Source organism: Coregonus clupeaformis, unplaced genomic scaffold, assembly GCF_020615455.1.
Source record: "Coregonus clupeaformis isolate EN_2021a unplaced genomic scaffold, ASM2061545v1 scaf2635, whole genome shotgun sequence".
NCBI classification, from domain to species: Eukaryota; Metazoa; Chordata; class Actinopteri; order Salmoniformes; family Salmonidae; genus Coregonus; species Coregonus clupeaformis.
In genome coordinates this window covers 13,098-27,513 of record NW_025536089.1, presented here as the reverse complement: position 1 = coordinate 27,513, position 14,416 = coordinate 13,098, and the positions used below count along the sequence as shown (strand labels likewise).

At 36.1% G+C, this 14,416-nt stretch overlaps 1 pseudogene; it reads right to left on the bottom strand.

Annotated features, from left to right (window-relative positions):
• Nucleotides 1-14,416, bottom strand: part of LOC123481185 — a 43,166-nt pseudogene that overhangs the window by 27,862 nt on the left and 888 nt on the right.

Below are 14,416 nucleotides of genomic sequence, written 5' to 3'. Positions count from 1 at the left end.
TCAGTCTGAAATACATGATCAATATCTACTGGTAATCTCCCTCTGAAATACATGATCAATATCTACTGGTAATCTCCCTCTGAAATACAGGATCAATATCTACTGGTAATCTCCCTCTGAAATACATGATCAATATCTACTGGTAATCTCCCTCTGAAATACAGGATCAATATCTACTGGTAATCTCCCTCTGAAATACATTATCAATATCTACTGGTAATCTCCCTCTGAAATACATGATCAATATCTACTGGTAATCTCCCTCTGAAATACATGACCAATATCTACTGGTAATCTCCCTCTGAAATACATGATCAATATCTACTGGTAATCTCAGTCTGAAATACATGATCAATATCTACTGGTAATCTCCCTCTGAAATACATGATCAATATCTACTGGTAATCTCAGTCTGAAATACATGATCAATATCTACTGGTAATCTCCCTCTGAAATACATGATCAATATCTACTGGTAATCTCCCTCTGAAATACAGGATCAATATCTACTGGTAATCTCAGTCTGAAACACATTAATACATTATCAATATCTACTGGTAATCTCCCTCTGAAATACATGATCAATATCTACTGGTAATCTCCCTCTGAAATACAGGATCAATATCTACTGGTAATCTCCCTCTGAAATACATGATCAATATCTACTGAAATCTCCCTCAAATAAATTATTAATATCTACTGGTAATCTCCCTCTGAAATACATGATCAATATGTACTGGTAATCTCAGTCCGAAACACATTAATACATTATCAATATCTACTGGTAATCTCCCTCTGAAATACAGGGATCAATATCTATTGGTAATCTCCCTCTGAAATACAGGATCAATATCTACTGGTAATCTCCCTCTGAAATACAGGATCAATATCTACTGGTAATCTCCCTCTGAAATACAGGATCAATATCTACTGGTAATCTCCCTCTGAAATACAGGATCAATATCTACTGGTAATCTCCCTCTGAAATACAGGATCAATATCTACTGGTAATCTCCCTCTGAAATACATGATCAATATCTACTGGTAATCTCCCTCTGAAATACAGGATCAATATCTACTGGTAATCTCCTCTGAAATACATGATCAATATCTACTGGTAATCTCCCTCTGAAATACACGATCAATATCTACTGGTAATCTCCCTCTGAAATACATGACCAATAACTACTGGTAATCTCCCTCTGAAATACATGATCAATATCTACTGGTAATCTCAGTCTGAAATACATGATCAATATCTACTGGTAATCTCCCTCTGAAATACAGGATCAATATCTACTGGTAATCTCCCTCTGAAATACATGATCAATATCTACTGGAAATCTCCCTCAAATAAATTATTAATATCTACTGGTAATCTCCCTCTGAAATACATGATCAATATGTACTGGTAATCTCAGTCTGAAACACATTAATACATTATCAATATCTACTGGTAATCTCCCTCTGAAATACATGATCAATATCTACTGGTAATCTCAGTCTGAAATACATGATCAATATCTACTGGTAATCTCCCTCTGAAATACATGATCAATATCTACTGGTAATCTCCCTCTGAAATACAGGATCAATATCTACTGGTAATCTCCCTCTGAAATACATGATCAATATCTACTGGTAATCTCCCTCTGAAATACATGATCAATATCTACTGGTAATCTCAGTCTGAAATACATGATCAATATCTACTGGTAATCTCCCTCTGAAATACATGATCAATATCTACTGGTAATCTCCCCTCTGAAATACAGGATCAATATCTACTGGTAATCTCAGTCTGAAACACATTAATACATTATCAATATCTACTGGTAATCTCCCTCTGAAATACATGATCAATATCTACTGGTAATCTCCCTCTGAAATACAGGATCAATATCTACTGGTAATCTCCCTCTGAAATACATGATCAATATCTACTGGAAATCTCCCTCAAATAAATTATTAATATCTACTGGTAATCTCCCTCTGAAATACATGATCAATATCTACTGGTAATCTCCCTCTGAAATACAGGATCAATATCTACTGGTAATCTCCTCTGAAATACATGATCAATATCTACTGGAAATCTCCCTCAAATAAATTATTAATATCTACTGGTAATCTCCCTCTGAAATACAGGATCAATATGTACTGGTAATCTCAATCTGAAACACATTAATACATTATCAATATCTACTGGTAATCTCCCTCTGAAATACAGGATCAATATCTACTGGTAATCTCCCTCTGAAATACATGATCAATATCTACTGGTAATCTCAGTCTGAAACACAGGATCAATATCTACTGGTAATCTCCCTCTGAAATACATGATCAATATCTACTGGTAATCTCCCTCTGAAATACATTAATACATGATCAATATCTACTGGTAATCTCCCTCTGAAATACATGATCAATATCTACTGGTAATCTCCCTCTGAAATACATGATCAATATATACTGGTAATCTCCCTCTGAAATACAGGATCAATATCTACTGGTAATCTCCCTCTGAAATACAGGATCAATATCTACTGGTAATCTCCCTCTGAAATACAGGATCAATATCTACTGGTAATCTCCTCTCGAAATACAGGATCAATATCTACAGGTAATCTCCCTCTGAAATACATTAATACATGATCAATATCTACTGGTAATCTCCCTCTGAAATACATGATCAATATCTACTGGTAATCTCCCTCTGAAATACAGGATCAATATCTACTGGTAATCTCCCTCTGAAATACATGATCAATATCTACTGGAAATCTCCCTCAAATAAATTATTAATATCTACTGGTAATCTCCCTCTGAAATACATGATCAATATGTACTGGTAATCTCAGTCTGAAACACATTAATACATTATCAATATCTACTGGTAATCTCCCTCTGAAATACAGGATCAATATCTACTGGTAATCTCCCTCTGAAATACAGGATCAATATCTACTGGTAATCTCCCTCTGAAATACAGGATCAATATCTACTGGTAATCTCCCTCTGAAATACAGGATCAATATCTACTGGTAATCTCCCTCTGAAATACAGGATCAATATCTACTGGTAATCTCCCTCTGAAATACATGATCAATATCTACTGGAAATCTCCCTCAAATAAATTATTAATATCTACTGGTAATCTCCCTCTGAAATACATGATCAATATGTACTGGTAATCTCAGTCTGAAACACATTAATACATTATCAATATCTACTGGTAATCTCCCTCTGAAATACAGGATCAATATCTACTGGTAATCTCCCTCTGAAATACAGGATCAATATCTACTGGTAATCTCCCTCTGAAATACAGGATCAATATCTACTGGTAATCTCTCTCTGAAATACAGGATCAATATCTACTGGTAATCTCCCTCTGAAATACAGGATCAATATCTACTGGTAATCTCCCTCTGAAATACAGGATCAATATCTACTGGTAATCTCCCTCTGAAATACATGATCAATATCTACTGGTAATCTCCCTCTGAAATACATGATCAATATCTACTGGTAATCTCCCTCTGAAATACATGATCAATATCTACTGGTAATCTCCCTCTGAAATACATGATCAATATCTACTGGTAATCTCCCTCTGAAATACATGATCAATATCTACTGGTAATCTCCCTCTGAAATACATGATCAATATCTACTGGTAATCTCCCTCTGAAATACATGATCAATATCTATTGGTAATCTCCATCTGAAATACATGATCAATATCTACTGGTAATCTCCCTCTGAAATACATGATCAATATCTACTGGTAATCTCCCTCTGAAATACATGATCAATATCTACTGGTAATCTCCCTCTGAAATACATGATCAATATCTACTGGTAATCTCCCTCTGAAATACATGATCAATATCTACTGGTAATCTCCCTCAAATACATGATCAATATCTACTGGTAATCTCCCTCTGAAATACATGATCAATATCTACTGGTAATCTCCCTCTGAAATACATGATCAATATCTACTGGTAATCTCCCTCTGAAATACATGATCAATATCTACTGGTAATCTCCCTCTGAAATACATGATCAATATCTACTGGTAATCTCAGTCTGAAATACATGATCAATATCTACTGGTAATCTCCCCTCTGAAATACATGATCAATATCTACTGGTAATCTCCCTCTGAAATACAGGATCAATATCTACTGGTAATCTCCCTCTGAAATACATGATCAATATCTACTGGTAATCTCCCTCTGAAATACAGGATCAATATCTACTGGTAATCTCCCTCTGAAATACATTATCAATATCTACTGGTAATCTCCCTCTGAAATACATGATCAATATCTACTGGTAATCTCCCTCTGAAATACATGACCAATATCTACTGGTAATCTCCCTCTGAAATACATGATCAATATCTACTGGTAATCTCAGTCTGAAATACATGATCAATATCTACTGGTAATCTCCCTCTGAAATACATGATCAATATCTACTGGTAATCTCAGTCTGAAATAGCATGATCAATATCTACTGGTAATCTCCCTCTGAAATACATGATCAATATCTACTGGTAATCTCCCTCTGAAATACATGATCAATATGTACTGGTAATCTCAGTCTGAAACACATTAATACATTATCAATATCTACTGGTAATCTCCATCTGAAATACATGATCAATATCTACTGGTAATCTCCCTCTGAAATACATGATCAATATCTACTGGTAATCTCCCTCTGAAATACATGATCAATATCTACTGGTAATCTCCCTCTGAAATACATGATCAATATCTACTGGTAATCTCCCTCAAATACATGATCAATATCTACTGGTAATCTCAGTCTGAAATACATGATCAATATCTACTGGTAATCTCCCTCTGAAATACATGATCAATATCTACTGGTAATCTCCCTCTGAAATACAGGATCAATATCTACTGGTAATCTCCCTCTGAAATACATGATCAATATCTACTGGTAATCTCCCTCTGAAATACAGGATCAATATCTACTGGTAATCTCCCTCTGAAATACATTATCAATATCTACTGGTAATCTCCCTCTGAAATACATGATCAATATCTACTGGTAATCTCCCTCTGAAATACATGACCAATATCTACTGGTAATCTCCCTCTGAAATACATGATCAATATCTACTGGTAATCTCAGTCCGAAATACATGATCAATATCTACTGGTAATCTCCCTCTGAAATACATGATCAATATCTACTGGTAATCTCAGTCTGAAATACATGATCAATATCTACTGGTAATCTCCCTCTGAAATACATGATCAATATCTACTGGTAATCTCCCTCTGAAATACATGATCAATATGTACTGGTAATCTCAGTCTGAAACACATTAATACATTATCAATATCTACTGGTAATCTCCATCTGAAATACATGATCAATATCTACTGGTAATCTCCCTCTGAAATACATGATCAATATCTACTGGTAATCTCCCTCTGAAATACATGATCAATATCTACTGGTAATCTCCCTCTGAAATACATGATCAATATCTACTGGTAATCTCCCTCTGAAATACATGATCAATATCTACTGGTAATCTCCCTCTGAAATACATGATAATATCTACTGGTAATCTCCCTCTGAAATACATGATCAATATCTACTGGTAATCTCCCTCTGAAATACATGATCAATATGTACTGGTAATCTCCCTCTGAAATACATGATCAATATCTACTGGTAATCTCCCTCTGAAATACATGATCAATATCTACTGGTAATCTCAGTCTGAAATACATGATCAATATCTACTGGTAATCTCCCTCTGAAATACATGATCAATATCTACTGGTAATCTCCCTCTGAAATACAGGATCAATATCTACTGGTAATCTCCCTCTGAAATACATGATCAATATCTACTGGTAATCTCCCTCTGAAATACAGGATCAATATCTACTGGTAATCTCCCTCTGAAATACATTATCAATATCTACTGGTAATCTCCCTCTGAAATACATGATCAATATCTACTGGTAATCTCCCTCTGAAATACATGACCAATATCTACTGGTAATCTCCCTCTGAAATACATGATCAATATCTACTGGTAATCTCAGTCTGAAATACATGATCAATATCTACTGGTAATCTCCCTCTGAAATACATGATCAATATCTACTGGTAATCTCAGTCTGAAATACATGATCAATATCTACTGGTAATCTCCCTCTGAAATACATGATCAATATCTACTGGTAATCTCCCTCTGAAATACAGGATCAATATCTACTGGTAATCTCAGTCTGAAACACATTAATACATTATCAATATCTACTGGTAATCTCCCTCTGAAATACATGATCAATATCTACTGGTAATCTCCCTCTGAAATACAGGATCAATATCTACTGGTAATCTCCCTCTGAAATACATGATCAATATCTACTGGAAATCTCCCTCAAATAAATTATTAATATCTACTGGTAATCTCCTCTGAAATACATGATCAATATGTACTGGTAATCTCAGTCTGAAACACATTAATACATTATCAATATCTACTGGTAATCTCCCTCTGAAATACAGGATCAATATCTACTGGTAATCTCCCTCTGAAATACATGATCAATATCTACTGGTAATCTCCCTCAAATACATGATCAATATCTACTGGTAATCTCCCTCTGAAATACATGATCAATATCTACTGGTAATCTCCCTCTGAAATACATGATCAATATCTACTGGTAATCTCCCCTCTGAAATACATGATCAATATCTACTGGTAATCTCCCTCTGAAATACATGATCAATATCTACTGGTAATCTCCCTCTGAAATACATGATCAATATCTACTGGTAATCTCCCTCTGAAATACATGATCAATATCTACTGGTAATCTCCCTCTGAAATACATGATCAATATCTACTGGTAATCTCAGTCTGAAATACATGATCAATATCTACTGGTAATCTCCCTCCGAAATACATGATCAATATCTACTGGTAATCTCCCTCTGAAATACAGGATCAATATCTACTGGTAATCTCCCTCTGAAATACATGATCAATATCTACTGGTAATCTCCCTCTGAAATACAGGATCAATATCTACTGGTAATCTCCCTCTGAAATACATTATCAATATCTACTGGTAATCTCCTCTGAAATACATGATCAATATCTACTGGTAATCTCCCTCTGAAATACATGACCAATATCTACTGGTAATCTCCCTCTGAAATACATGATCAATATCTACTGGTAATCTCAGTCTGAAATACATGATCAATATCTACTGGTAATCTCCCTCTGAAATACATGATCAATATCTACTGGTAATCTCAGTCTGAAATACATGATCAATATCTACTGGTAATCTCCCTCTGAAATACATGATCAATATCTACTGGTAATCTCCCTCTGAAATACATGATCAATATGTACTGGTAATCTCAGTCTGAAACACATTAATACATTATCAATATCTACTGGTAATCTCCATCTGAAATACATGATCAATATCTACTGGTAATCTCCCTCTGAAATACATGATCAATATCTACTGGTAATCTCCCTCTGGAAATACATGATCAATATCTACTGGTAATCTCCCTCTGAAATACATGATCAATATCTACTGGTAATCTCCCTCTGAAATACATGATCAATATCTACTGGTAATCTCCCTCTGAAATACATGATCAATATCTACTGGTAATCTCCCTCTGAAATACATGATCAATATCTACTGGTAATCTCCCTCTGAAATACATGATCAATATGTACTGGTAATCTCCCTCTGAAATACATGATCAATATCTACTGGCAATCTCCCTCTGAAATACATGATCAATATCTACTGGTAATCTCAGTCTGAAATACATGATCAATATCTACTGGTAATCTCCCTCTGAAATACATGATCAATATCTACTGGTAATCTCCTCTGAAATACAGGATCAATATCTACTGGTAATCTCCCTCTGAAATACATGATCAATATCTACTGGTAATCTCCTCTGAAATACAGGATCAATATCTACTGGTAATCTCCCTCTGAAATACATTATCAATATCTACTGGTAATCTCCCTCTGAAATACATGATCAATATCTACTGGTAATCTCCCTCTGAAATACATGACCAATATCTACTGGTAATCTCCCTCTGAAATACATGATCAATATCTACTGGTAATCTCAGTCTGAAATACATGATCAATATCTACTGGTAATCTCCCTCTGAAATACATGATCAATATCTACTGGTAATCTCAGTCTGAAATACATGATCAATATCTACTGGTAATCTCCCTCTGAAATACATGATCAATATCTACTGGTAATCTCCCTCTGAAATACAGGATCAATATCTACTGGTAATCTCAGTCTGAAACACATTAATACATTATCAATATCTACTGGTAATCTCCCTCTGGAAATACATGATCAATATCTACTGGTAATCTCCCTCTGAAATACAGGATCAATATCTACTGGTAATCTCCCTCTGAAATACATGATCAATATCTACTGGAAATCTCCCTCAAATAAATTATTAATATCTACTGGTAATCTCCCTCTGAAATACATGATCAATATGTACTGGTAATCTCCAGTCTGAAACACATTAATACATTATCAATATCTACTGGTAATCTCCCTCTGAAATACAGGATCAATATCTATTGGTAATCTCCCTCTGAAATACAGGATCAATATCTACTGGTAATCTCCCTCTGAAATACAGGATCAATATCTACTGGTAATCTCCCTCTGAAATACAGGGGATCAATATCTACTGGTAATCTCCCTCTGAAATACAGGATCAATATCTACTGGTAATCTCCCTCTGAAATACAGGATCAATATCTACTGGTAATCTCCCTCTGAAATACATGATCAATATCTACTGGAAATCTCCCTCAAATAAATTATTAATATCTACTGGTAATCTCCCTCTGAAATACAGGATCAATATCTACTGGTAATCTCCCTCTGAAATACAGGATCAATATCTACTGGCAATCTCCCTCTGAAATACAGGATCAATATCTACTGGTAATCTCCCTCTGAAATACATGATCAATATCTACTGGAAATCTCCCTCAAATAAATTATTAATATCTACTGGTAATCTCCCTCTGAAATACATGATCAATATGTACTGGTAATCTCAGTCTGAAACACATTAATACATTATCAATATCTACTGGTAATCTCCCTCTGAAATACATGACCAATATCTACTGGTAATCTCCCTCTGAAATACAGGATCAATATCTACTGGTAATCTCCCTCTGAAATACATGACCAATAACTACTGGTAATCTCCCTCTGAAATACATGATCAATATCTACTGGTAATCTCAGTCTGAAATACATGATCAATATCTACTGGTAATCTCCCTCTGAAATACAGGATCAATATCTACTGGTAATCTCCCTCTGAAATACATGATCAATATCTACTGGAAATCTCCCTCAAATAAATTATCAATATCTACTGGTAATCTCCCTCTGAAATACATGATCAATATGTACTGGTAATCTCAGTCTGAAACACATTAATACATTATCAATATCTACTGGTAATCTCCCTCTGAAATACATGATCAATATCTACTGGTAATCTCAGTCTGAAATACATGATCAATATCTACTGGTAATCTCCCTCTGAAATACATGATCAATATCTACTGGTAATCTCCCTCTGAAATACAGGATCAATATCTACTGGTAATCTCCCCTCTGAAATACATGATCAATATCTACTGGTAATCTCCCTCTGAAATACAGGATCAATATCTACTGGTAATCTCCCTCTGAAATACATTATCAATATCTACTGGTAATCTCCCTCTGAAATACATGATCAATATCTACTGGTAATCTCCCTCTGAAATACATGACCAATATCTACTGGTAATCTCCCTCTGAAATACATGATCAATATCTACTGGTAATCTCAGTCTGAAATACATGATCAATATCTACTGGTAATCTCCCTCTGAAATACATGATCAATATCTACTGGTAATCTCAGTCTGAAACACATTATCAATATCTACTGGTAATCTCCCTCTGAAATACATGATCAATATCTACTGGTAATCTCCCTCTGAAATACATGATCAATATGTACTGGTAATCTCAGTCTGAAACACATTAATACATTATCAATATCTACTGGTAATCTCCATCTGAAATACATGATCAATATCTACTGGTAATCTCCCTCTGAAATACATGATCAATATCTACTGGTAATCTCCCTCTGAAATACATGATCAATATCTACTGGTAATCTCCCTCTGAAATACATGATCAATATCTACTGGTAATCTCCCTCTGAAATACATGATCAATATCTACTGGTAATCTCCCTCTGAAATACATGATCAATATCTACTGGTAATCTCCCTCTGAAATACATGATCAATATCTACTGGTAATCTCCCTCTGAAATACATGATCAATATGTACTGGTAATCTCCCTCTGAAATACATGATCAATATCTACTGGTAATCTCCCTCTGAAATACATGATCAATATCTACTGGTAATCTCAGTCTGAAATACATGATCAATATCTACTGGTAATCTCCCTCTGAAATACATGATCAATATCTACTGGTAATCTCCCTCTGAAATACAGGATCAATATCTACTGGTAATCTCCCTCTGAAATACATGATCAATATCTACTGGTAATCTCCCTCTGAAATACAGGATCAATATCTACTGGTAATCTCCCTCTGAAATACATTATCAATATCTACTGGTAATCTCCCTCTGAAATACAGGATCAATATCTACTGGTAATCTCCCTCTGAAATACATGATCAATATCTACTGGTAATCTCCCTCTGAAATACAGGATCAATATCTACTGGTAATCTCCCTCTGAAATACATGATCAATATCTACTGGAAATCTCCCTCAAATAAATTATTAATATCTACTGGTAATCTCCCTCTGAAATACATGATCAATATGTACTGGTAATCTCAGTCTGAAACACATTAATACATTATCAATATCTACTGGTAATCTCCCTCTGAAATACAGGATCAATATCTATTGGTAATCTCCCTCTGAAATACAGGATCAATATCTACTGGTAATCTCCCTCTGAAATACAGGATCAATATCTACTGGTAATCTCCCTCTGAAATACAGGATCAATATCTACTGGTAATCTCCCTCTGAAATACAGGATCAATATCTACTGGTAATCTCCCTCTGAAATACAGGATCAATATCTACTGGTAATCTCCCTCTGAAATACATGATCAATATCTACTGGTAATCTCCCTCTGAAATACATTATCAATATCTACTGGTAATCTCCCTCTGAAATACATGATCAATATCTACTGGTAATCTCCCTCTGAAATACATGACCAATAACTACTGGTAATCTCCCTCTGAAATACATGATCAATATCTACTGGTAATCTCAGTCTGAAATACATGATCAATATCTACTGGTAATCTCCCTCTGAAATACAGGATCAATATCTACTGGTAATCTCCCTCTGAAATACATGATCAATATCTACTGGAAATCTCCCTCAAATAAATTATTAATATCTACTGGTAATCTCCCTCTGAAATACATGATCAATATGTACTGGTAATCTCAGTCTGAAACACATTAATACATTATCAATATCTACTGGTAATCTCCCTCTGAAATACAGGATCAATATCTACTGGTAATCTCCCTCTGAAATACAGGATCAATATCTACTGGTAATCTCCCTCTGAAATACAGGATCAATATCTACTGGTAATCTCAGTCTGAAACACATTAATACATTATCAATATCTACTGGTAATCTCCCTCTGAAATACATGATCAATATCTACTGGTAATCTCCCTCTGAAATACATGATCAATATCTACTGGTAATCTCCCTCTGAAATACAGGATCAATATCTACTGGTAATCTCCCTCTGAAATACATGATCAATATCTACTGGTAATCTCCCTCTGAAATACATGATCAATATCTACTGGTAATCTCAGTCTGAAACACATTAATACATTATCAATATCTACTGGTAATCTCCCTCTGAAATACATGATCAATATCTACTGGTAATCTCAGTCTGAAACACATTAATACATTATCAATATCTACTGGTAATCTCCCTCTGAAATACATGATCAATATCTACTGGTAATCTCCCTCTGAAATACATGATCAATATATACTGGTAATCTCCCTCTGAAATACATTATTAATATCTACTGGTAATCTCCCTCTGAAATACATGATCAATATCTACTGGTAATCTCCCTCTGAAATACATGATCAATATCTACTGGTAATCTCCCTCTGAAATACATGATCAATATCTACTGGTAATCTCAGTCTGAAACACATGATCAATATCTACTGGTAATCTCAGTCTGAAACACATTAATACATTATCAATATCTACTGGTAATCTCCCTCTGAAATACATGATCAATATCTACTGGTAATCTCAGTCTGAAACACATTAATACATTATCAATATCTACTGGTAATCTCCCTCTGAAATACATGATCAATATCTACTGGTAATCTCCCTCTGAAATACATGATCAATATATACTGGTAATCTCCCTCTGAAATACATTATTAATATCTACTGGTAATCTCCCTCTGAAATACATGATCAATATCTACTGGTAATCTCCCTCTGAAATACAGGATCAATATCTACTGGTAATCTCCCTCTGAAATACATGACCAATATCTACTGGTAATCTCCCTCTGAAATACAGGATCAATATCTACTGGTAATCTCCCTCTGAAATACATGATCAATATCTACTGGTAATCTCAGTCTGAAACACATTAATACATTATCAATATCTACTGGTAATCTCCCTCTGAAATACAGGATCAATATCTACTGGTAATCTCCCTCTGAAATACATGATCAATATCTACTGGTAATCTCCCTCTGAAATACATGACCAATATCTACTGGTAATCTCCCTCAAATACATTATTAATATCTACTGGTAATCTCCCTCAAATACATTATTAATATCTACTGGTAATCTCCCTCAAATACATTATTAATATCTACTGGTAATCTCAGTCTGAAACACATTAATACATTATCAACGTGGATGACATCAGCGCTCTCACTATCTACTGGTTTGAAAGTCAATGGTGTGTGTACGTATCAGTGTGTGTATATATAGTGTATGTAGTGTGTAGTGTGTAGTGTAGGGTGTAGTGTGTAGTGTGTAGTGTGTAGTGTATGTGTATGTGTAGTGTGTGTGTTTGTGTAGTGTGTAGTGTGTAGTGTGGGGTAGTGAGTAGTGTTGGTGTAGTGTAGTGTGGTGTGGTGTAGGGTAGTGTAGTTGTAGGTGTTTGTGTTGTGTGTTGTAGTGTGTGTGTAGGTGTAGTTGTATTATATTCTTACCACACAGAGCTCAGCCTGTTTGCAGGAGCAGACGGGGCTGATGAGAGTATCCAGCTGGACTCGGAGCTTCTCATCCTCTCCTAACACCTGATTAAACCTCTTCATGAAGTCCTGGGCCTTGCCAGCATCCGGGAGGTTCTCTACGGGGGTTGTGTTTTAGTGGGGAAGCATTGGCATTTTTATACATTAATGCAATAGACTGAAATTATACAGCAACATGAAAAGACAAGAGAAATCTCAAATCAGAACAAAACCCAGGAGTACCCCCCTCCACCCAGCCCCAAACCCAGGAGTACCCCCTCCAGCCCCAAACCCCAGGAGTACCCGCCCCCCCTCCCTCCCACCCAGCCCCAAACCCAGAGTACCCCCTCCCTCCCACCCAGCCCCAAACCCAGGAGTACCCCCTCCCTCCCACCCAGCCCCAAACCCAGGAGTACCCCCCCCCCTCCCTCCCACCCAGCCCCAAACCCAGGAGTACTCCCCCAACCCCCCAGCCCCAAACCCAGGAGTACCCCGCCCCTCCCCCTCCCACCCAGCCCCAAACCCAGGAGTACCCCCCCCTCCCCCACCCAGCCCCAAACCCATTCAGTATATGGAGAAGTGTGTCCCACTCACTGCTAATGGTCATCAGCTTTCCAAACATGGCAGTGGTGTTGGCTTCAGACTACAGAGAGGAGACTTCAGGTTAGAAGAGGTACAACACCATTCTGTAGCATGATGAAGAGGTGGGATGAAGAGGTGTGTGTGTGATGAAGAGGTGTGTGCGAGTGAGGTATGTGTGTGTGTGATGAAGAGGTGTGTGTGAGTGTGTTGTACGTGGTGTGATGAAGAGGTGTGTGTGTGATGAAGAGGTGTGTGTGTTGCACGTGGTGTGATGAAGAGGTGTGTGTGTGATGAAGAGGTGTGTGTGAGTGTTGTACGTGGTGTGATGAAGAGGTGTGTGTGTGATGAAGAGATGTGTGTGTGATGAAGAGGTGAGTGTGTTGTA